This window comes from Physella acuta, unplaced genomic scaffold (assembly GCF_028476545.2).
Source record: "Physella acuta isolate Inbredline_101_S28 unplaced genomic scaffold, ASM2847654v3 ptg000355l, whole genome shotgun sequence".
Lineage (NCBI taxonomy): Eukaryota > Metazoa > Mollusca > Gastropoda > Physidae > Physella > Physella acuta.
In genome coordinates this window covers 279,336-301,500 of record NW_026731874.1, presented here as the reverse complement: position 1 = coordinate 301,500, position 22,165 = coordinate 279,336, and the positions used below count along the sequence as shown (strand labels likewise).

Below are 22,165 nucleotides of genomic sequence, written 5' to 3'. Positions count from 1 at the left end.
CACCATCATTGTATGTAGGCCTTACACCATCACTGTAGGCCTTACACCATCATTGTATGTAGGCCTTACACCATCACTGTAGGCCTTACACCACCACTGTAGGCCTTACACCATCACTGTAGGCCTTGCCCCATCATTGTATGTAGGCCTTACACCATCATTGTATGTAGGCCTTACACCATCATTGCATGTAGGCCTTACACCATCACTGTAGGCCTTACACCATCATTATATGTAGGCCTTACACCATCATTGTATGTAGGCCTTACACCATCACTGTAGGCCTTACACCATCATTGTAGGCCTTACACCACCACTGTAGGCCTTACACCACCACTGTAGGCCTTACACCATCATTGCATGTAGGCTTTACACCACCACTGTAGGCCTTACACCATCATTGTATGTAGGCCTTACACCATCATTGTAGGCCTTACACCATCATTGTATGTAGGCCTTACACCATCACTGTAGGCCTTACACCATCATTGTATGTAGGCCTTACACCATCACTGTAGGCCTTACACCATCATTGTATGTAGGCCTTACACCATCACTGTAGGCCTTACACCATCATTGTATGAGGCCTTACACCATCATTGTAGGCCTTACACCATCATTGTATGTAGGCCTTACACCATCATTGTATGTAGGCCTTACACCATCATTGTAGGCCTTACACCATCATTGTATGTAGGCCTTACACCATCATTGTATGTAGGCTTTACACCACCACTGTAGGCCTTACACCATCATTGTAGGCCTTACACCATCATTGTATGTAGGCCTTACACCATCATTGTATGTAGGCCTTACACCATCATTGTAGGCCTTACACCATCATTGTATGTAGGCCTTACACCATCATTGTATGTAGGCCTTACACCACCACTGTAGGCCTTACACCATCATTTTAGGCCTTACACCACCACTGTAGGCTTTACACCATCATTGTATGTAGGCCTTACACCATCACTGTAGGCCTTACACCATCATTGTAGGCCTTACACCATCATTGTATGTAGGCCTTACACCATCATTGTATGTAGGCCTTACACCACCACTGTAGGCCTTACACCATCATTGTAGGCCTTACACCACCACTGTAGGCCTTACACCATCAATGTAGGCCTTACACCATCTTTGTATGTAGGCCTTACACCATCAATGTAGGCCTTACACCATCATTGTATGTAGGCCTTACACCATCATTGTATGTAGGCCTTACACCATCATTGTAGGCCTTACACCACCACTGTAGGCCTTACACCATCATTGTATGTAGGCCTTACACCATCATTGTACGTAGACCTTACACCATCACTGTAGGCCTTACACCATCATTGTATGTAGGCCTTACACCATCATTGTATGTAGGCCTTACACCATCACTGTAGTCCTTACAACAACATTGTATGTAGGCCTTACACCATCATTGTATGTAGGCCTTACACCATCATTGTAGGCCTTACACCATCACTGTAGGCCTTACACCATCATTGTATGTAGGCCTTACACGATCATTGTATGTAGGCCTAACACCATCATTGTAGGCCTTACACCATCACTGTAGGCCTTACACCATCATTGTATGTAGGCCTTACACGATCATTGTATGTAGGCCTAACACCATCATTGTAGGCCTTACACCATCACTGTAGGCCTTACACCATCATTGTATGTAGGCCTTACACCATCATTGTATGTAGGCCTTACACCATCATTGTAGGCCTTACACTATCATTGTATGTAGGCCTTACACCAACATTGTATGTAGGCCTTACACCATCATTGTATGTAGGCCTTACACCATCATTGTATGCCTTACACCATCACTGTAGGCCTTACACCATCATTGTATGTAGGCCTTACACCATCATTGTATGCCTTACACCACCACTGTAGGCCTTACACCACCACTGTAGGCCTAACACCATCATTGTAGGCCTTACACCATCATTGTAGGCCTTACACCATCATTGTATGTAGGCCTTACACCATCATTGTATGTAGGCCTTACACCATCATTGTAGGCCTTACACCACCACTGTAGGCCTTACACCATCACTGTAGGCCTTACACCATCATTGTATGTAGGCCTTACACCATCATTGTAGGCCTTACACCATCATTGTATGTAGGCCTTACACCATCACTGTAGGCCTTACACCATCATTGTAGGCCTTACACCACCACTGTAGGCCTTACACCATCATTGTATGTAGGCCTTACACCAGTAAGGCCAACTCATGTACACACATATTTTCTGTAGGAAACATCACGTGATGACGAAAGATTTGACTCGTAACGCAACGAAACAAATTAAGTTACCGAGAAATTACTGTCGGATTCCCCCCCCCCCTTGTCTTTGAGAGAAATTATTGTTGGAGTCCCGCCCCCCCCCATGTCTTTGAGAGAAATTATTGTTGTGTTTTTCCCCTTTTCTTGAAATCCATCCATTGGCAACATGAAAGTCTTCCTACCTGCTCTACCGTGTTACCTTATCGAAGGCGTTCTTGGCACCTGTTGGGTTCATACATACTCCGGCACTCCAGAACAAAGCTATGTCCAAGTCAAGTCGTGTCTAGGTCAAGTCGTGACCAAGTCAAGTCGTGTCTACGTCAAGTCGTGTCTAGGTCTAAACATGTTCAGGTCAAGCATGACTGTAGCCCTTAGCTATGTAGCTATTGTAGCCCTTAGCTATGTAGCTATTGTAGCCCTTAGCGATGTAGCTATTGTAGCCCTTAGCTATGTAGCTATTGTAGCCCTTAGCTATGTAGCATGATTGTAGCCCTTAGCTATGTAGCATGACTGTAGCCCTTAGCTATGTAGCTATTGTAGCCATTGTAACGATGAAACAAGGTTCCGTCCACCCAATCAACACACGGCTTAGGTGGAGGGTAGGGTGGGGATGGGAGGGTGGGGACGGGTTTGTGGAGTCATCATTTCAAAGCCAGACATTTTCTTTCTGGAATGTTCCAGCGCCTGGATCCAGGTTTGAAGTAAACAGTCAGGTAAAAATGTGTGGGGTAACGTGTGTGAGAGTGACAACATTCACTACCTGTGTGTAGGTGTGTGTAGGCAGGCGGTAGAAAGGGTTTGGGTGTGTGTGGCATGTGTGTGGGATGTGTCTGGGTGTGTGTGGGGGTGGGTGTGGCGTGTATGTGGAGCGTGTAGCTGTGTGGGTGAGGTACACCGGGGTGTATCACAAATTGGGCAGAAATACATTCTCGGCAACTTTTGTGGTGAGAAATGGTATCTGTTAGGTAAGGTATGGTATCTGTTAGGTGAGGTATGATATCTGTTAGGTAAGGTATGGTATCTGTTAGGTATGGTATCTGTTATGTGAGGCATGGTATCTGTTAGGTGAGGTATAGTATCTGTTAGGTGAGGTATAGTATCTGTTAGGTATCGTATCTGTTAGGTGAGGTATGGTATCTGTTAGGTGAGGTATAGTATCTGTTAGGTATGGTATCTGTTATGTGAGGTATGGTATCTGTTAGGTGAGGTATAGTATCTGTTAGGTATGGTATCTGTTATGTGAGGTATGGTATCTGTTAGGTGAGGTATAGTATCTGTTAGGTGAGGTATAGTATCTGTTAGGTATCGTATCTGTTAGGTGAGGTATGGTATCTGTTAGGTGAGGTATGGTATCTGTTAGGTGAGGTATGGTATCTATTAGGTGAGGTATGGTATCTGTTAGGTGAGGCATGGTATCTGTTAGGTGAGGTATGATATCTGTTAGGTGAGGTATGGTATCTGTTAGGTGAGGTATGGTATCTGTTAGGTGAGGTATAGTATCTGTTAGGTGAGGTATAGTATCTGTTAGGTGAGGTATGGTATCTGTTAGGTGAGGTATGGTATCTGTTAGGTGAGGTATGGTATCTGTTTGGTGAGGTATGGTATCTGTTAGGTGAGGTATGGTATCTGTTAAGTGAGGTATGGTATTTGTTAGGTGAGGTATGTTATCTGTTAGGTATGATATCTGTTAGGTGGGTCTGGTATCTGTTAGGTGAGGTATGGTATTTGTTAGGTGAGGTATGATATCTGTTAGGTGAGGTATGGTATCTGTTAGGTGAGGTATGGTATATGTTAGGTGAGGTATGGTATCTGTTAGGTGAGGTATGGTATCTGTAGATGGAACAGTGTAAACGACTAACGCCATGAACGTTTAGCTTCGATGTTTTAAGAAAGCATACAAAGTTGGGTTTTAATTTACGTACAACCATACAAAGTTGGGTTTTAATTTACGTACAACCATACAAAGTTGGGTTTTAATTTACGTACAACCATACAAAGTTGGGTTTTAATTTACGTACAACCATACAAAGTTGGGTTTTTATTTTCACACAATTTCATACAAAGTTGGGTTTTAATTTACACACAATTTCATACAAAGTTGGGTTTTAATTTACGTTCAACTTCATACATAATTGGGTTGTAGTTTACGTACAATTTCATTCAAAGTTGGGTTTTAATTTACGTACTACCATCTCTTAATATGCCGAGGTCACAGAAACAAGTGAACTCTACTTCACTTGGCCCATAGACCGTCAGGTTTGAAAGGGAAACTTTCCTTTTACTTTACTACTATACAAAGTTGGGTTTTAATTTATGTACAACTTCATACATAATTGGGTTTTAATTATACAACGGTATACAAAGTTGGGATTGCAAGATGTCAAATAAATCTCGTATAACAAACCTGAAAATTGTTTCTGCAAATCGTGATTTCAATGAACAGGTGGGGAAAAAAAGATAACGCTATTTTGTATTTTTGCCCTGATTGTTTCCCCTGAAAGAGGAAATGCTAGCAAATTAGCGCTACTACAGTCGATAAGATGGGGCGCACGTCCTAGAAGATAACACACAACAGCAGCACTTGACGCGGCCTCAACGTTAAAACAGATGAGCGATTCTTACCTGCTCTGAGATAATCCGAAAATATCAAGTGAAGTTAGATGAGCGAACTCCGCCAACAATATCCTAGCTCGCTCCAGCTGGCTGCTCAGGTAGGGCGTGTGTGTCAGACAGCGCTCAGCACAACACAGCCTTCTCTGGTGCCAGCAACGTGTGCTGTGTAGCACGCACACACGTACACGCGCACACACGTACACACACTCACAATTTACTCGTGGATTATCCACTTCCACACTTGGGTGAATTATATAACTACACCAACGGCTGGATTAGTTACTTCAAGTGGTTGGTCATGTGGTTGGTTGGTTGGTCAGAAGGTTGGTTGGTTGGTTGGTCAGATGGTTGGTTGGTTGGTCAGGTGGTTGGTTGGTTGGTCAGAAGGTTGGTTGGTTGGTCAGGTGGTTGGTTGGTCAGGTGGTTGGTTGGTTGGTTGGTTGGTTGGTTGGTCAGGTGGTTGGTTGGTTGGTTGGTTGGTTGGTCAGGTGGTTGGTTGGTTGGTCAGAAGGTTGGTTGGTTGGTCAGGTAGTTAGTTGGTCATGTGGTTGGTTGGTTGGTCAGAAGGTTGGTTGGTTGGTCAGGTGGTTGGTTGGTCAGGTGGTTGGTTGGTTGTTTGGTTGGTCAGGTGGTTGGTTGGTTGGTTGGTTGGTTGGTTGGTCAGGTGGTTGGCTGGTTGGTTGGTTGGTTGGTCAGGTGGTTGGTTGGTTGTTTGGTTGGTCAGGTGGTTGGTTGGTTGGTTAGTTGGTTGGTTGGTCAGGTGGTTGGCTGGTTGGTTGGTTGGTTGGTCAGGTGGTTGGCTGGTTGGTTGGTTGGTTGGTTGGTTGGTTGGTTGGTTGGTTGGTTGGTCGGTCAGATGGTTGGTTGGTTGGTTGGTTGGTTGATTGGTCAGGTGGATGGTTGGTTGTTTCGTTGGTTGGTTGGTCAGGTGGCTGGTTGGTTGGTTGGTTGGTTGGTTGGTTGGTTGGTCGGTCAGATGGTTGGTTGGTTGGTTGGTTGGTTGGTCAGGTGGTTGGTTGGTTGTTTCGTTGGTTGGTTGGTCAGGTGGTTGGTTGGTTGGTTAGTTGGTTGGTTGGTTGGTTGGTCAGGTGGTTGGCTGGTTGGTTGGTTGGTTGGTCAGTTGGTTGGTCATGTAGTTGGTTGGTTGGTTGGTTGGTCAGGTGGTTGGTTGGTGGTTGGTTGGTTGGTCAGGTGGTTGGTTGGTTGGTTGGGTAGTTGGTTGGTTGGTTGGTCAGGTGGTTGGTTGGTTGGTCAGGTGGTTGGTTGGTTGGTTGGGTAGTTGGTTGGTTGATTGGTCAGGTGGATGGTTGGTTGGTTGGTTGGTTAGTTGGTCAGGTGGTTGGTTGGTTGGTTGGTTGGTTAGTTGGTTGGTTGGTCAGGTGGTTGGTCAGGTGGTTGGTAGGTTGGTTGGTTGGTCAGGTGGTTGATTGGTTGGTTGGTCATGTAGCTGGTTGGTTGGTTGGTCAGGTGGTTGGTTGGTGGTTGGTTCTTTGGTCAGGTGGTTGGTGGTTGGTCAGGTGGTTGGTTGGTTGGTTGGTCATGTAGTTGGTTGGTTGGTTGGTTGGTTGGTCGATCAGGTAGCTGGTTGATTGGTTGGTTGGTTGGTCAGGTGGTTGGTTGGTTGGTTGGTTGGTCGGTCAGGTAGCTGGTTGGTTGGTTGGTTGGTCAGGTGGTTGGTTGGTTGGTTGGTTGGTTGGTCGGTCAGATGGTTGGTTGGTTGGTTGGTTGGTTGGTTGGTCAGGTGGTTGGTTGGTTGGTTGAATGGTTGGTTGGTTGGTTGGTTGGTTGGTTGGTCAGGTGGTTGGTTGGTGGTTGGTTGGTTGGTTGGCCAGGTGGTTGGTTGGTTGGTTGGTTGGTTGGTTGGTCAGGTGGTTGGTTGGTTGGTCAGGTGGTTGGTCAGGTGGTTGGTTGGTTGGTCATGTAGTTGGTTGGTTGGTTGGTTGGTCAGGTGGTTGGTTGGTGGTTGGGTAGTTGGTTGGTTGGTTGGTTGTTTGTTTGGTCAGGTGGTTGGTTGGTGGTTGTTTGTTTGGTCAGGTGGTTGGCTGGTTGGTTGGTTAGTCAGGTGGTTGGTTGGTTGGTTGGTTGGTCGATCAGGTAGCTGGTTGATTGGTTGGTTGGTTGGTCAGGTGGTTGGTTGGTTGGTTGGTTGGTCGGTCAGGTAGCTGGTTGGTTGGTTGGTTGGTCAGGTGGTTGGTTGGTTGGTTGGTCGGTCAGGTAGTTGGTTGGTTGGTTGGTTGGTCAGGTGGTTGGTTGGTTGGTTGGTTGGTTGGTTGGTTGGTTGGTCAGGTGGTTGGTTGGTTGGTTGGTCAGGTGGTTGACTGGTTGGTCAGGTGGTTGGTTGGCTGGTTGGTCAGGTGGTTGGTTGGTTGGTCAGGGGGTTGGTTGGTGGTTGGTTGTTTGGTCAGGTGGTTGGCTGGTTGGTTGGTTGGTCAGGTAGTTGGTTGGTTGGTTTGTTAGTCAGGTGGTTGGTTGGTTGATTGGTTGGTTGGTTGGTTGGTTGGTTGGTCAGGTGGTTGACTGATTGGTTGGTCAGGTGGTTGGTTGGTTGATTGGTTGGTTGGTTGGTTGGTTGGTTGGTTGGTTGGTGGGGTTGTTGGTTGGTCAGGTGGTTGGTTGGTGAATAAGTTGGTTGGTTGGTCAGTCAGGTGGTTGGTTAGGCGGTTGGTCAGGAGTTGTTTGGTCAGGTGGTTGGCTGGTTGGTTGGTTGGTCAGGTAGTTGGTTGGTTGGTTTGTTAGTCAGGTGGTTGGTTGGTTGATTGGTTGGTTGGTTGGTTGGTCAGGTGGTTGACTGATTGGTTGGTCAGGTGGTTGGTTGGTTGATTGGTTGGTTGGTTGGTTGGTTGGTTGGTTGGTTGGTTGGTGGGGTTGTTGGTTGGTCAGGTGGTTGGTTGGTGAATAAGTTGGTTGGTTGGTCAGTCAGGTGGTTGGTTAGGTGGTTGGTCAGGAGTTGGTTGGTCAGGTGGTTGGATGGTCAGTCAGGTGGTTGGTTGGTCAGACAGGTGGTTGGTCAGGTGGTTGGTCAGGTAGTTTGTTGGTCAGGTGGTTGAATGGTCAGTCAGGTGGTTGGTGGGTAAGTTTTAGGCTCAATCGTTTCTAATCTTTTTTCTTTCTTGTCTTCATGTGACTTACTTAATCATGCAAGAATCTTTATTTAATGCTGATGACTTCAATGTTTAATTAGATTCATGCTAAGCCAACATGATCTTGTTTTGAAATCGGCGATATACTTAATTCGCAAACAGTTCATAACAAAGATTCGAATAAAAGAAATGGGTCTGATCCAAAACACACGTCTAGATCTAAGGTAATGGGACGAGCTTGCAGAGCGCCGTGTGAGCACCAGATGCTTGGTGTACATCGGTGTGTCTGTGCCTGACACGTGCTCTCTGCCAGAGGATTCCTCTAACCTAGACAGGTAAACTTGGCATGCTGTGGAAATCTGCGCAGGGGGAAGGGGTGGGGCACTGGGGGTTTAGTGTGTTGTTTTGATAACTCGAAAGCTTATGTTTACATTTTATTTGACCGGAAGTTTAGTACTGCTACAACTGTCTTAGGTCTCTTGTCCCCTCCCCACCCCCGAAACAAATATAATTTATAAACAAAATATATACTTCAACCAGCTACCCCCATCCCCTGAAAAATGTCAGAAAGAAACACTGGCTAAGACATAAGGCGTATCTAACAAATACAGGTTTCTTTTATACGCTTATTATCTAGGTCAAGATGGTGGATGTTCATGTTTATTTTTACAACAAAAAAATATTTTTCTATCCCATCGACTTTATTACAATCAAGCCCTTACGCTTTAGGGAACGTTTCGACTCGAAGTCTTCAAACGATGAATCAAAAAGCAAGAAATACAGTGTGGGCAGACACTTTTCAAACTCCAGAGTTTAAAATAATTTTAACTTAATGCTAAAGATTTGTGTGTCATTTTAACTTAATGTTAAGGATTTGTGTGTCATTTTAACTTAATGCTAAGGAGTTGTGTGTCATTTTAACAGATCGTTTGTCAAAGGAACAATCTCAGCCAATGACGTCACTATGTCGGTGTAACCCGGCCCGGTAACTGTTATTCCACCCCTACAAAAATCTTCATCTAAGCGTTACCCTCTTCATCATCTATTTCATAAAATTTTTGATTAGGGTGTCACCCCGTGCAGATTGCACCCCCCCCCCACCCCCCTTGACGGTTACGATCACAAGCACATCCGAGTTTGTCTCAAACACACAATCCCACCCACAACATTATGTGTGTAGCGTGCTCAGATAGGACCAGGGGCGTAGCGAGGGGGGGGGGGCGGGGGGTGCGGACCGCACCGGGTGACACCATTTAGGGGGGGTGACACCAAGGCAAAAAATAGCAAAATATATAGAGAAAAACTTGAGGGGGGTGCAAATCGAAAGTTTGAGGGGGGGGGGGGGGGGGTTGCAAATTGAAAACTTGAGGGGGGTGCAAATCGAAAGTTTGACGGGGGGGGGGTGCAAATCGAAAACTTGAAAGTTTGTCACCGGAAAGGGTCGCTACGCCTCTGGGGGGTGACACCATTAAGTGCCGCACCGGTTGACACCCGACCTCGCTACGCCACTGGATAGGACTGCGTGTTCGGAGATTAAATGTGCAGATCCTTAATCAACTTAATCAACTTAATCAACTTAATGCTTTTGAGTGTTTTTAAAAGAAAAAGGTACTTTGTGTGTTAACATAAGTGTAAGTATAAATTGTGTAGGCTCAATGAAGAGACCAGAGTAGGCCTTAACTACATCTATTTTGTTCCATGTTCCTGTACAGAAAGCTCATAAAATATGACCTCTTCTTTGCTCGCTCATTTCTTGCCGTCCCTCACGTGTGTTTTTATTTAATATTTTTAGTTTAGCTACACGTCCCAATTCTCTAGCCCCACCCCCACACGTGACTTCCTGTGCTTATTTACAAACTGTGAGTGATCAACAAATCGGACGCTATCACTGAGTGTAATCAACACACGTTAGTGAGCACTGGTCACACAACACATGTCAACAAACCGTGTGAGGGGAAAAAAGACCTACCTACAGGACTGAACACAGTACTCCGTCAATATCGTCGCCTACAAGAGGGGCTCGCGCCTGCAACTATGCCAACAATCTGTGAGTCTAGTGGAAACTTTATCTCGCGCTGCCTCTCGCCATATATGTCACGTGCCCCCGGCCCGCTACTCCCCTGGAAAACACCTTCGCCTCTGCCATATATAGAGCTCAGCCTGGCCAATAGGATTACGTGGTGGGCGTGGTGTCGCTAGGTAACCAGCGACGCCGGAAGAATTTCCAGTAGTCAGCGAAGGAGGATGTGAACCATCACTGTGACGTCACGAGGTGTGGGGAGGCGATTACTACACGATATGGGAAGGAGCGAGGGCTTCTAGGTGTAAACTTTCGTGGTCACAACAGGTAGCTACATACACGAAGGGGAGGGGGGGGGACATACTGGCCTGTAGGTGTTTTTTACCTGGTCAGGTAGCCCTACATAACCGAACTAAGAGGCGAAGCTATGGGAGGGTGTGGGAAGGGGGGGGGGCGCCAAAAGGCGTAGAAAAAAAATTAAATGCTCATTTTAAGCTGCAGCTGTGAATTATAAACAAAGTTAAGAATTTTTTAACGGCTGCGAGTCTTTACATACTGATTTAACGGCTGCGCAGAGGCGTATCCAGGTTTTCGTTGTAGGGGGAGCGAAAAGAGCAAAAAAGGCGCCGAATTTTTAACACGTTCTATATACGTGTATTATATATATATATATATATATATATATATATATATATATATATATATATATATATATATATATATATATATATATACTAGTTGTATGTCATTACTTCGCTATGATGTAAAATAAATTGAAAGTAGCACTCTGAAGAAATGAGAAAAAAACACACCATGTAGGCCGACAAAACAAAAATTGTATCATCTAAACAAAACAAAAAAAAAATATACACACACTACAACCAAAAACAATGAACGTAACACAGTCTGTTTTGTAATTCTTGTAAAAAAAATTCTTACATAATAATTCCTGGGAAATTATTTAAGACAAATGAAATAGGGCCAATAATCACTCTCTTAATATAAATATGTATATATCTACACATTTAATTATAAATGTCAAAACAAATAAATAATTACTTTAGATTGTAATGAAATTGTTTAACACTATTCGTGTTTACAAAATGTTTTTCTCTATAATCAGAATTTAATATATCGTCATCATAAATGCTAAAGTATTACAGCATAATGAAAGTTTTTAAAAAACCACGCTTTTCGATATAATAGAAAAACTTTCGGAATAACAGCCTACACTTAACTAAATATCGGTCTTTTAGTTCAGATCATATATTTTTAATTAACTACTGCTTCTTTGTGTTCTTAAAGATCATTTTTTAACATAGTGATAGGTATGGGTTAGATGACTGTATTGATCACACACTTTTTACTGGTAATTTCAAAAACAATATTCACAGAGTTTTACATTTAAAAAGCTAATTTTCTGGCGGCATGGTACTTTGGTACATCATTACGCGTTTTTCTACATGTACTTAACACTGTCCGGTCATTTTAGGTCAATTATCCAACCCAGCGTATACCTAGGTGTGACATTAATGTCGCTCTACACAATTGTGGTGGTGAGGTGTGTGTGTGTGGGGGGGGGAGATAACCAACTCAGAGTGAACATAGCATCCGTTTTTAGATGACTGTTCTAAACATACATATATATTACACAAATATATATTACACAAATATATATTACAGAAATAGATTTAAATACGTAGCGGTGGTATTATGACAATATTTTTTACAGAGGGGTCCATGGGGGAGGGGGTTTTAACTGTTTCATATAATTTGTAATCGTAATCACTATCGCCCAAACTGTAAGAATACTACTAATTAATCGTGATGACGTTGTTGACCTTGTCAAAATTTTCCCCACCACTACGCAGTTTGCTCATAAGTAAATTTAAATAGAGGTGCCACATCAGTTGTATTTGTTTCTGTATTGTAATTTTTTAAAAATTAATCACACGATTCAAACTGTATATATAAAGTAATTATGTGTGAAGTTTTATGTATAACATTTTCTAATTCACTTATTCGTAAGCAAATACATTATACAGTTGCCTTAAACTTAACACCGCTCTTGCCAAGTGGTACTACCGACTTGGGTTTTTTAAAAATCGCAATGCACCGTAATGGTTATTTTTAGAATGGCAAACTGATGCAGCTGTTAATACGTGTTGTAAACGTAGACACTACTAGACTAGTACAATTATGCTTAATTACTGAAGGAAAAGAAATCTTGTGATTTACATAGATGTGCCGACCAAAAATATTTTTTTTAACAAATATCATTGTTTAAAACTTTGACTTTAAAAAGTTTCCAAAAAGGTGCCACTTTGCTGAAAATGGCCAGAGGGGGAGCGGGCCCTGCTTCCCCCCCCCCTCCTGCGTACGCTACTGCGGCTGCGAGTCTTTACATACTGATTTAACGGCTGCAAGTCTTTACATACTGATTTAACGGCTACGTGTCTTTACATACTGATTTAGCTATTTTCTACGTTTATTGTGTAACTCTACAACATACCCTTAAGAAACAGTGACCGGAAAAGACCGCTTTCCATCTTTTCCTAGAATGGGGTGGGTGGGGGGGGGCGCTTTATCGAAGACTAAAATTGGAAAAATTTTACACCTTATTGGTGAGATGATAAACTTTACCACTTATAAAGCAAACAAATTGTACTAAAGCATTGGGTAACATTTTAAAAAAAAAGAGCTACTGACGTTTAAAACCCGCTCTACCAACTTTGTCCAAGATGGTGGGGAGGGGGGCACTTTTTCGCCAACAAAAAATCGCAAGGATTTGTACTGGATCTGTGAGTAGATAACTCTTTTAACACTTAGAAAATAAACTAATTGTATTGACGAGTAACGTAAAATTGCACCAGCAAGTTTTGCTAAGAAATTACTCGACTAGTACTTTGTACGATTCCCTCTACATCAACCTGAGAGATCAGATACTTTTACTTGATTGCATTACATCTTGCCTGGATCACTGCATTAAAGAGAACTAAATCTCACGGATTCTTGAATCGCTATCCGATCAGTAAAATAGCATACGGTCGGAGAGAATAAAATTAGTATATTGTACTGAATAGATCACGTTTTTGTTTCTTTTTTCATAACTCTTTGTTACTTTGTTGAACCCAACTGATAATTTAAAATTGTAATACACTTTAGTCGAAATTGCTCTACAACCACGACCAAAAGTAGACCAAATAAGCTTGCACCTTCGACAAACTACACTCTAAAGCAGTGGTTCTTAACTTTTTGGAGGTATCGAACTCCACCAGTTTCATATGCACATGAATCAAACCTTCTTAATAGTAGGTAGTCCAAACTGGCGAAAAAAGTGCGTTTTAGGGTCAGTTTTTGCGGTTTTCAAAAAAAATAATTTCACTACTTCTAGTTGTCCTATAAGAATAAAAATTAAATGTCAATAAAGTTTAAGTCTTTAACTTTCGTAATCTGGTATTTTTATATCTGTAACATATGTTTGAATGTGTTTTATATTTGTTTGAAAAGTATCAGTTACGTCAACAAATTGCACCGTTTTGCGAGTACCGATCGACCCCACACTGTTTCATTTGGTTGCGGCTTCGCGACGAAGCATTGTAGAAGCATAACCTTAATGTCACTTTAAAGAGCGAATTCTAGTCTATCGTTTGATGTACAAAGTGAAAAAATAACTAGCTTATTTCATTTTAAAAAATCAGTTTTTAAACTTTAAATGACGATCGTACACGAAAACAAACTAATTTTGTTTCAATTTTTACACCGATGTAAAGTTCACTTTTGTAACTACTTTGTGCTGTAAATTCAAGTATTTTTTTTTTACGGTCGCGAAGCCGTGCCCTCTATAAGCATATAACCCTCGAGTCAACTTTCAGCCCCGAATTAGTAGCTCGCCGAACGGTTTTAAAGGTTGACGACCGATGATGCTAAACGGATTTTACCCTTGTTAGAGCCTTCAAACAAGTTGTAAGTATTAAAATGAATTTTAAGTTTGAATGTCAGTTTGGTTTAATTAGTACACGTTATTAATGTAAATTTGAACGCTACTAGTCCACGGTTTTAGCGTGTGAACTACGCTTGTACACAGGGTATGTTTAGACGTGAAGCTATTTAATTCAGGACATTCTAGGGACTTAAAATATGGATGCACTTAACTATTAGATGCTAGTGTTAACTAATTCTTAAAATCTATCGAATGGGATTAATGATAGCGTCGTATTACTACAGTTTATCTGGACTATCACGTCAAAATTATGAATCGACAATTTCAAAATGGCCACCAGACAATCCTGGTTACTATGTGGACGAACTCAATTATTTACAGGGAACGAAGGTTATATACTTATAAAATATTAATGAAACACAAAAGAAATGTATAATTATAATAACTATACATTTTTATCAATTTATTTAAAACAAAAGACAATAAATTTTAAGCACTAATGTGATTAATTTTTTTTATTTTCTGTTGTGCAGTCTGATTCTGATTCCCCTGCTAAATAATGTGAAATGGTCTGCGCCAGTCTCCTTAATAAAATGTACCAGATCAATTTTTAGATAGTGGTGCAATTTATTAAGATTGTACATGTTGTGACTTAGTTTTAAATGTTACTAGAATACCCGTCATCCGTTGGATAACTGTGGGTTTTGGGGGTCATCCATCAAAAAACATCACGTCTGTCACTCAGAGGCATAGCGACCCTTCCCGGCGCCCGGGGACAAACTTTTCAATTTGAACCCCCCCCCCCCCCCCCCGCAAGATTTTGATTTGCAACCCCCCCCCCCCCTCAAACTTTTGATGTGCACCCCCCCCCCCTCACTCAAACTTTCGATTTGAACCCCCCTCAACCTTTCAATTTTTTTTCCAAACCATTTTGGCGCCCCAACATATGTCTGTCCCCCCCCCCCGCCCCCCTTCCCCCTCCCCTCCCCCCTCCCCTCCTCGCTACGCTACTGCAGTGTCACTTATTGTCACAAAAAACAGACCCCACATTCAAAAATGTTTTTTATCTTTTAAAAACACCGAAAACACCGATTTCGGACTATCCCTTCATATACTGACGTCACATGTGACCTACTCAACTCTACTTCACCTGCTTAGTGTCCCGCCAAGTCTCAGACATGTTTTTATCGTTTAAAAAACGATTCCAGCCGAGCATGTCTCTGACCACACTATCCTTTCATATGCTTAGGACAAAGAAACAGATGAACTCTACTTCACCTGCCCTGTATCCTGCCAAGTTCAGATAGGCAACATTATCATTCACATCTAAAAAAAAAAATTGAAAAGAAATTATCATTGACATATTGGTCTAGAACCTGTGCCACCCGCATGAGAGCCGACTACACTACCAACTTAGCTATTTACTCGTGACGTCACAAATGAATTTTTATACTATACTTTGAGTCTCCTTATGCAACTTGATTTACGCGCATAGATCTAGATCTAAGTCTAGTAGTAGTAACTTTCAAATTAAATTTTATCTTAAATTAGCCAAACAAAGATTTATATAAAATAATTAAGGCCTGAAATAGATTCTAGATGTATTAAGGCCTGAAATAGATTCTAGATGTAGAATTTACATTAAGTCTAGATCTAGAATTTACATTGAGTCTAGTGACCTAGATCTAGGCTAGATCTAGGCTAGATTCATAACTTTCCTTCGACAGCTGATCTTTAGATCTAGAGAAATTTATTGTAAAACTAAATGAAAAAAGACAGTTGAAAATTGATATAAGTGTTGGAACGTAATAAATACAGCAAACGGACGTATTGTTAAAGTTATGACCGACAGAAAATTAGATTTAGAACGCGTTAAACTTTTGAATGGGAACACAATTTTCTTCGATAGACGCCGCCTTTTTATTGTACTAAAGAGTAAACAAAAAACTGTGACGTCACGGTCCCGCCGAGTGTAGTGGTCGTTCTAAACTTTTTTAAAAAAATAGGGTTACTCTACGTATGAATAAATCAATAAATTAATTAACGTCTTTAAATAAATGTGTGATTAACAGTCTGTTTTAAAACAAAAAATTTTCTCTACCTACATACTATTTTACAGCTCTCCACAATGAGTGCAACCATGCGCAATAGTCAATCAGCCAAACAAAAAAAAACAAACAAAAAAAACAAATAAATATTCAAACATGTAAACAAACTTGACTTTTAGTAGTATACTAGGCATGCTGCCCAGCTTCGCTTAGGCTTTCGAAAACATTGAGAATTTGAATGCTTAATTAATTCGCCCATATAAGGCGCCGGTCAGTCGAGGTCAGTTTTGACCCCCTCATCGTAGACTTTTCGGCCAACCGGCCCCCGTGTTCTGTCGCCCCAAGGCAAGATCCTGGCAAATTTGAAGCGCCTGCGGCGCTGTGAAGTGCCCTGTCGGGCACCCGACAACTTAGCTTTATACATCATCTAGATCTAGAATCTCTAGATCTATATGATCTAGAATCTCTAGATCTAGATGATCTAGAATATCTAGATCTAGATCAATATCTAGATCTAGAATCTCTAGATCTAGAATCCAAATAGATAAAATAATTTTTTTAAGTTTAGGCCAAGAAAATCATATTGTATAGGCTACATTTCATAGCGTACATAGCTCTAAATCATATTTGAATGAAATATTTCATTTATTTTTATTCTAAACTCGGAAGGTGACGTCATCAGTGTCGTGCTCTTTTTTTTTTTAGTGTAAACAATAAGCGACGTCATTGTTAAATGTGTTCTTGTCCCAAGTTTATACACTTTTCCGGTTGCATAAATAATACTGTTTCTCTATATTCGAATACGCCTTGATTTTTGATTTTTTTTCTTTAAATAAAATTGTGGTTATACATTTAAAACATCTAACATATTATTTTTAACAAAAGTCCGTAAAAAGTTCTGCATATATCGCTGCCGATTCTGACGTGATGTCCGGCGAAAAATTTTTGCGGACAGACAGAGAGAGAGAGAGAGAGAGAGATGTGCGAACGTGGCCCAGTATAGATTTAGATAGATAGATATTAGTTGTACGTGTAAGTAGTACTAGTAGTATTACTCATTATTTATTTATTTTATATGCATATAGTAACAATGAAGGACAGTTAAGTTGTCCTATAGGATGTTGAGAACCACAGTATGGCATCCTCATCATTGGATATCTCAACCAGTGTGGCACAAGCAACGAATATTTCATTCAGTAGAATCTATTTTACTACTAAAACTCAAGTTTGTTTACATGTTTGAATATTTTTTTTTTTGTTTGTCTGATTGACTATTGTAAATGGTTCTACTCTACGTGGAGAGCTGTAAAATAGTATGTAGGTAGAGAACAATTTTTGTTTTCAGACAGACTGTTACTCACAAATTTATTTAAAGACGTTAATTAATTTATTGATTTATTCATAGGTAGATTAACCACATTAATTTTAAAGTTTTAGAACAATGGCTTAACTTTGTTTGGTAACTAATTTTTTTTTGGTTTGTTTGTTTTTCTGATTTGTTATTGGGGAGAGTCTGCATTATGTGTAGAACTGTAAAATAGGATTTTGGATGGTAAATATTGTTCCTTCTTAAACACACTGTTAATTACAAACTAATTTAAAGCCGTTGATTAATTTTTTGATATATTCATAGGTAGATTCACCACATTAATTATAACAGTTTAGAACAATAACTTTACTAATAGTAAAAAAGATGTATTTTCTTTTTACAGCAGTGTTTTCATTCAATAATTTTTTATTAGGGCCTAGATGTGAATGATAAAGTTGACTATCAGGACCTCGCGGGGCACAGGGCAGGTGAAGGAGAGTTCACCTGTTTGTATGTTCTCAGCAAATGAAGGGATAAAGTGGTCAGAGCCATGCTCGGCCGGAATCGTTTTTAGCGCAATATCCTTACAGGAATTGCGATTATTAACTCGTCATTTCTGGATGGATGTGTGTCCCCAGCTTTAAGGCGTATCTCCTCCTCAACGAAGCAATATCGAGGACTAGTTCCAAAAGCAAATATGTTAAGCAAGTTCCGAGGATGATTGTGGGCCAAAAAAATTCCCGGAATTCCTTCCCGGATTTCCCGGAAAAGCCAAAAAACCTCGAAAAATGCAGGTTTTGGCCCATATCTCGGCAACCAGACCACTTAGCGACTTGAAACATTTACCAATCGATTCCTGCCATAATTTAGAACAATATTGCCGAAGAAAGTTTTCAAAAATATTCTTTCGTTCGGTCACAAAAAATTAATTAAGGAAATTGCGCTTAAATTGTCACTAGACTTTTTATTAACTTGTTTTTAATACTAACATGTCTGAGACTTGGCGGGGCACTGGGCAGGTGAAGTAAATTTAGTAGAGTTTTAAAATATAAAAAAAGTCTTTTTGAATGTGGGGTCTGGTTATTTTGGGATGATAAGTGCTGAAAGACGTAATGTCATTTATGTATGACCCCCGAAACCCACAGTTATCTAACTAGATAACGGGTGGTCTAGTTACTATTAAAATTATACTATCAACTATACATTACTTTAAACAAAAAGGTGTTTTCATGCTTTTTCATAAGTTTCCAGTTATAGTCATAGGACCAATAGTAGGCCTACACAATAGGCTAGTAGTAAATTTAATTATATTTTATTAATCACTAAATCAATTATTTATTCCATAGCTGGAGACATTTATGGTGGCCTATCAAGAACTTTCCATACAAGGGAAGGGAAGAAGGCCAAGCCCCCTCCCCCCCCCCCCCCCCCCCCACAGTTCCCAGTTTTAAAAACTGTTCCCCCAAAGCAGTTATCAACCCGATAGGTTTGAATGTAGCATCAACTGCTGCATCACTTCTAGACATCACGTCTTTATTAGATAACATTACATTACTCCATTAAATTTTGATTCTGTTGCTCCTGCACTAGATAACTGTGGCATTTATAAAAATAATATTTTAACTCATGTGATTTTTGAAAATAATGAACACATTCTTCCTGTTAATGTTACCAACACAATAGTTTTAGAGTTATTCTATGTCCAAAGCAAAAAAAAAAAAATTCATTTTTTTTTTTGTATGAAAATAAAAGTGACCAAAACGCATTTTTGTCATTTTCAATTATTTTTTTACCTTAGAAAGACTCGTTTTAGATGACTGAAAAAAATTGGGCATATATATTGCAAACGTTGCAGTAACTTTACCAATTTCTACACTTCTATGTTATTTAGTTTAGAAAATATGGGTTCTCAAAAATGGCACTTTTTGAAAATCAGTTTTTTACCAAATTTTGCTTTTTTAAAAATCGCATAACTTTTTTATTTTTTGAGATATTTTCATAAAATTTGTGGCATAGAGCTTACAATTAAAAGTTCTTTCATGCCATACTCACTCCAAAAGTATGCAATCAGTAGTTAATTTCAGTTTGGACTACCTAATACAATCAACCAGTCAACGAAATACCCATATTGTATTCCAATGTGTACAATAAATGTTTCTGATAATTTGCTATATGTCACTTGTATGACCGTATTCTAACAACCTTATAATCCAACTATGTACTATATAATAAGAGATTTTCCGAAGATAAAATTAAACAAAAAGACTGTCCTAAACGAATTAGCACCTTTTACAAACTTCCCTCTAAACTCAGATGAGGTTTATTTTTTTCTAACATTACTAATCCTTTTAAAAGGATAATACATCTTTTGGGGAATTTAATGGAGGCGAGCGAGTTGATGAGAATCCTTCCATCATGTTGTTGACATGGAATAAAAACGTGCTTTTTTAGATTTAGACCGTAAAAATAATTTTAAAAAATAAAAACAAAGGCCTAAAATTAATTTACAAATTTTATATTTTTAGAATAAATGCTATAAAAGTTGCAAATCCAGAGAAATTGAAAATAATTTGTTGAGTTTAAGGCTACATTTCTATTTATTTTCATCAAGCCTAAGTTATAACCGGATGTTTCACTTTCGTAAGACAAATATTGATTGGCTGTACAGTAACTCAGTGATCGATAACTATTTTTAAAATAACAATGCAAATTTAAACACCATGACCTAGTTTTCCATTTTTTCGCTCACAACGTGTACAATAAAATTTATGGCGGTCTATCGAATAGCAGGATGCCATTGTTTATGTCGCCATTACACGTGAAAACCAAATTCTTTTTGCTTTTTTCTTTTTTTTTTTTTTTTTTTAGTTAACGAAAACATTAAAAACATCAAATCTTTAGTAGTCCGAAAAAAAAAACCCAGACAGACATGATTTTATAACCATATTAATTGTAACTACGCTGTGCATGATTTTTAAATTAATTCATGGGCCTCTCGAATACCTTCTCGCTCGCGTCCATTAGCGTCGTGTAAAGTATTAGGGAACGAAAATCATACACCGTAATTGTTACATCTTTTCCGGACTGTCGCACACACACACACATATAATAAATATGCCTGTATATATACTACAGTACCCGTCGAAAATCTGACGAAATATATAGTGTCATTGGCCTTGTTTTCTAAAACTGAGTTATTTAAATGTAAACAATGCCTGTGCTTGGGTCATTGTTATCGGGGCAATGGTTTACCTACACTATCGCATGAAAACCTTGAGTGTACCTGAAATAATGAGGTAGAACACACTTAGATGACCGCCCATGTGTCAGGGCCGTAGAGCCCCCGATTACACTACCACAGAGGCGCCGCGTACGGCCCTTAGCTCCTTAAAACTAACATAGGCGCCATAGTGCTCACATGATAACCTAGAACGCCAAATAGCATCCTGAAACAATGATGCAGATTGCGTCATTCGCTAAAGCGACACAAATCAACAGGATTTTTTTCTTTAACATGTAGAAAAAAAAATTTATCTGACTTATTATAAACATCAGTGTGACTGATGCAAGTTTTTAGCGTTACTAATGGTGTATTATTAGATGCTCGATCTCAATTTCAGATTGGATCGTCTAAAAATAGATGCTACTTGCATCATTCGCAAAGGGACGAAACTGTACAAAAGGATTTCCTCCCGTTACAAAGTTATTTTTAGAAGAAAATTTTTTACCGCCCCCCTCCCCCTCTCTGAACGAAATTTGTATAATTTATATAGCAAATATATACATTTAACAGTCTACCGCCACCCCCCCCCCCCCGGAGAAAAAAAATATGGAAGAAACACTGAAAAAGAAACAACCCATTTAATAATTTAACCTTGGTTAATTTATCTGATTATTTAAAAAAAATATATTACAGGGTCCTCAGCGGCCCATGTTAGTCTTTGACGGCGGTAACTGAAGTTTTTAGTTCGCAGCCGAATCGCACCCTACCAGGGCGCCGGCGGACACGCCTGATTCAATTTAGTGATCGACTGTAACGCCCCATTTTATCCTTTGTCCACCCACTGTATAAAGCGAACGCAGGCGCCATTGCGCTCACGGGAAAGCCCAGTGCGCCAAATCGAACACAGCAGGGGCGCAGGGGGACGCGCCTGGTTTCTTATAGTCAGCGATTATTATTGCACATCGTGTCTTCAGTGTATACGCTTTTTTAAAACCGAACTTAGGCGCCATAGTGCTCGCAGCGGGTTGTGCAATCTACGGTGCGCCGGCGGAATATAGTAGTATCCCTTACCCGCTATGCAGGATCCACGATTAACGGATGCCAAGTGTTATCAATGCTGCTCTGTAACTCTGGGCGCCAAATTGTGCAGTTTCTTCCAGGCATCTCTTCAAGAGATGGATTTTGTATAGTAAACTCACTTTTACTAGTGTCCCCCCCTCCCCCCACGGGAGGAAAAAAGTCTGGAAGAAACACTGTTAAATCGTGTAGTTACGACAATAGCATCCTCAAATTTTAAAGTTGTCTCCTAGAAGAGTGGCTGTCCCCAGCTAACAAGCCTCATCTGCCCAAGGGTTCGAACTTGAGACTATTCGCTTTAGCAACCTTGATCTTTACTGACTCGACCACGCCGACCCTTTCTTAGATTGTAAATTCATGTATGGCAAGTTTTCATCAATTAGTGGTTAACAAAAGAACGTGTCACCTTGAGAAGGTCTTTCTGCATTACTTTTTGTGGTATATTTTTGTATCACCACTTGCAAGTGTAATTGTGTACAACCTTTTTGCTTGTAGCGGTTGTGTGGATACCCTTGCTTAGAATGTTGCCAAGAACAGACACCAAAAACTGT

General features: G+C 40.4%; 1 protein-coding gene across 17 annotated transcripts in view; it reads right to left on the bottom strand.

Moving 5' to 3' along the window:
* The window catches only part of LOC131941269 (twitchin), a 222,995-nt gene extending 212,899 nt beyond the window's left edge, over nt 1–10,096 (bottom strand). For 15 of the 17 annotated variants that reach the window (XM_059300409.1, XM_059300419.1, XM_059300416.1 and 12 more), the window contains exon 1: nt 9,964–10,096. The gene's annotated coding sequence lies outside the window, so the exon portion shown is untranslated. Of the gene's footprint in view, nt 1–4,923; nt 5,057–9,963 lie in introns of those variants that run through there. The other 2 variants (XM_059300412.1, XM_059300410.1) reach the window with 2 other exon arrangements.
* Nucleotides 10,097–22,165: the final 12,069 nt, after the last annotated feature.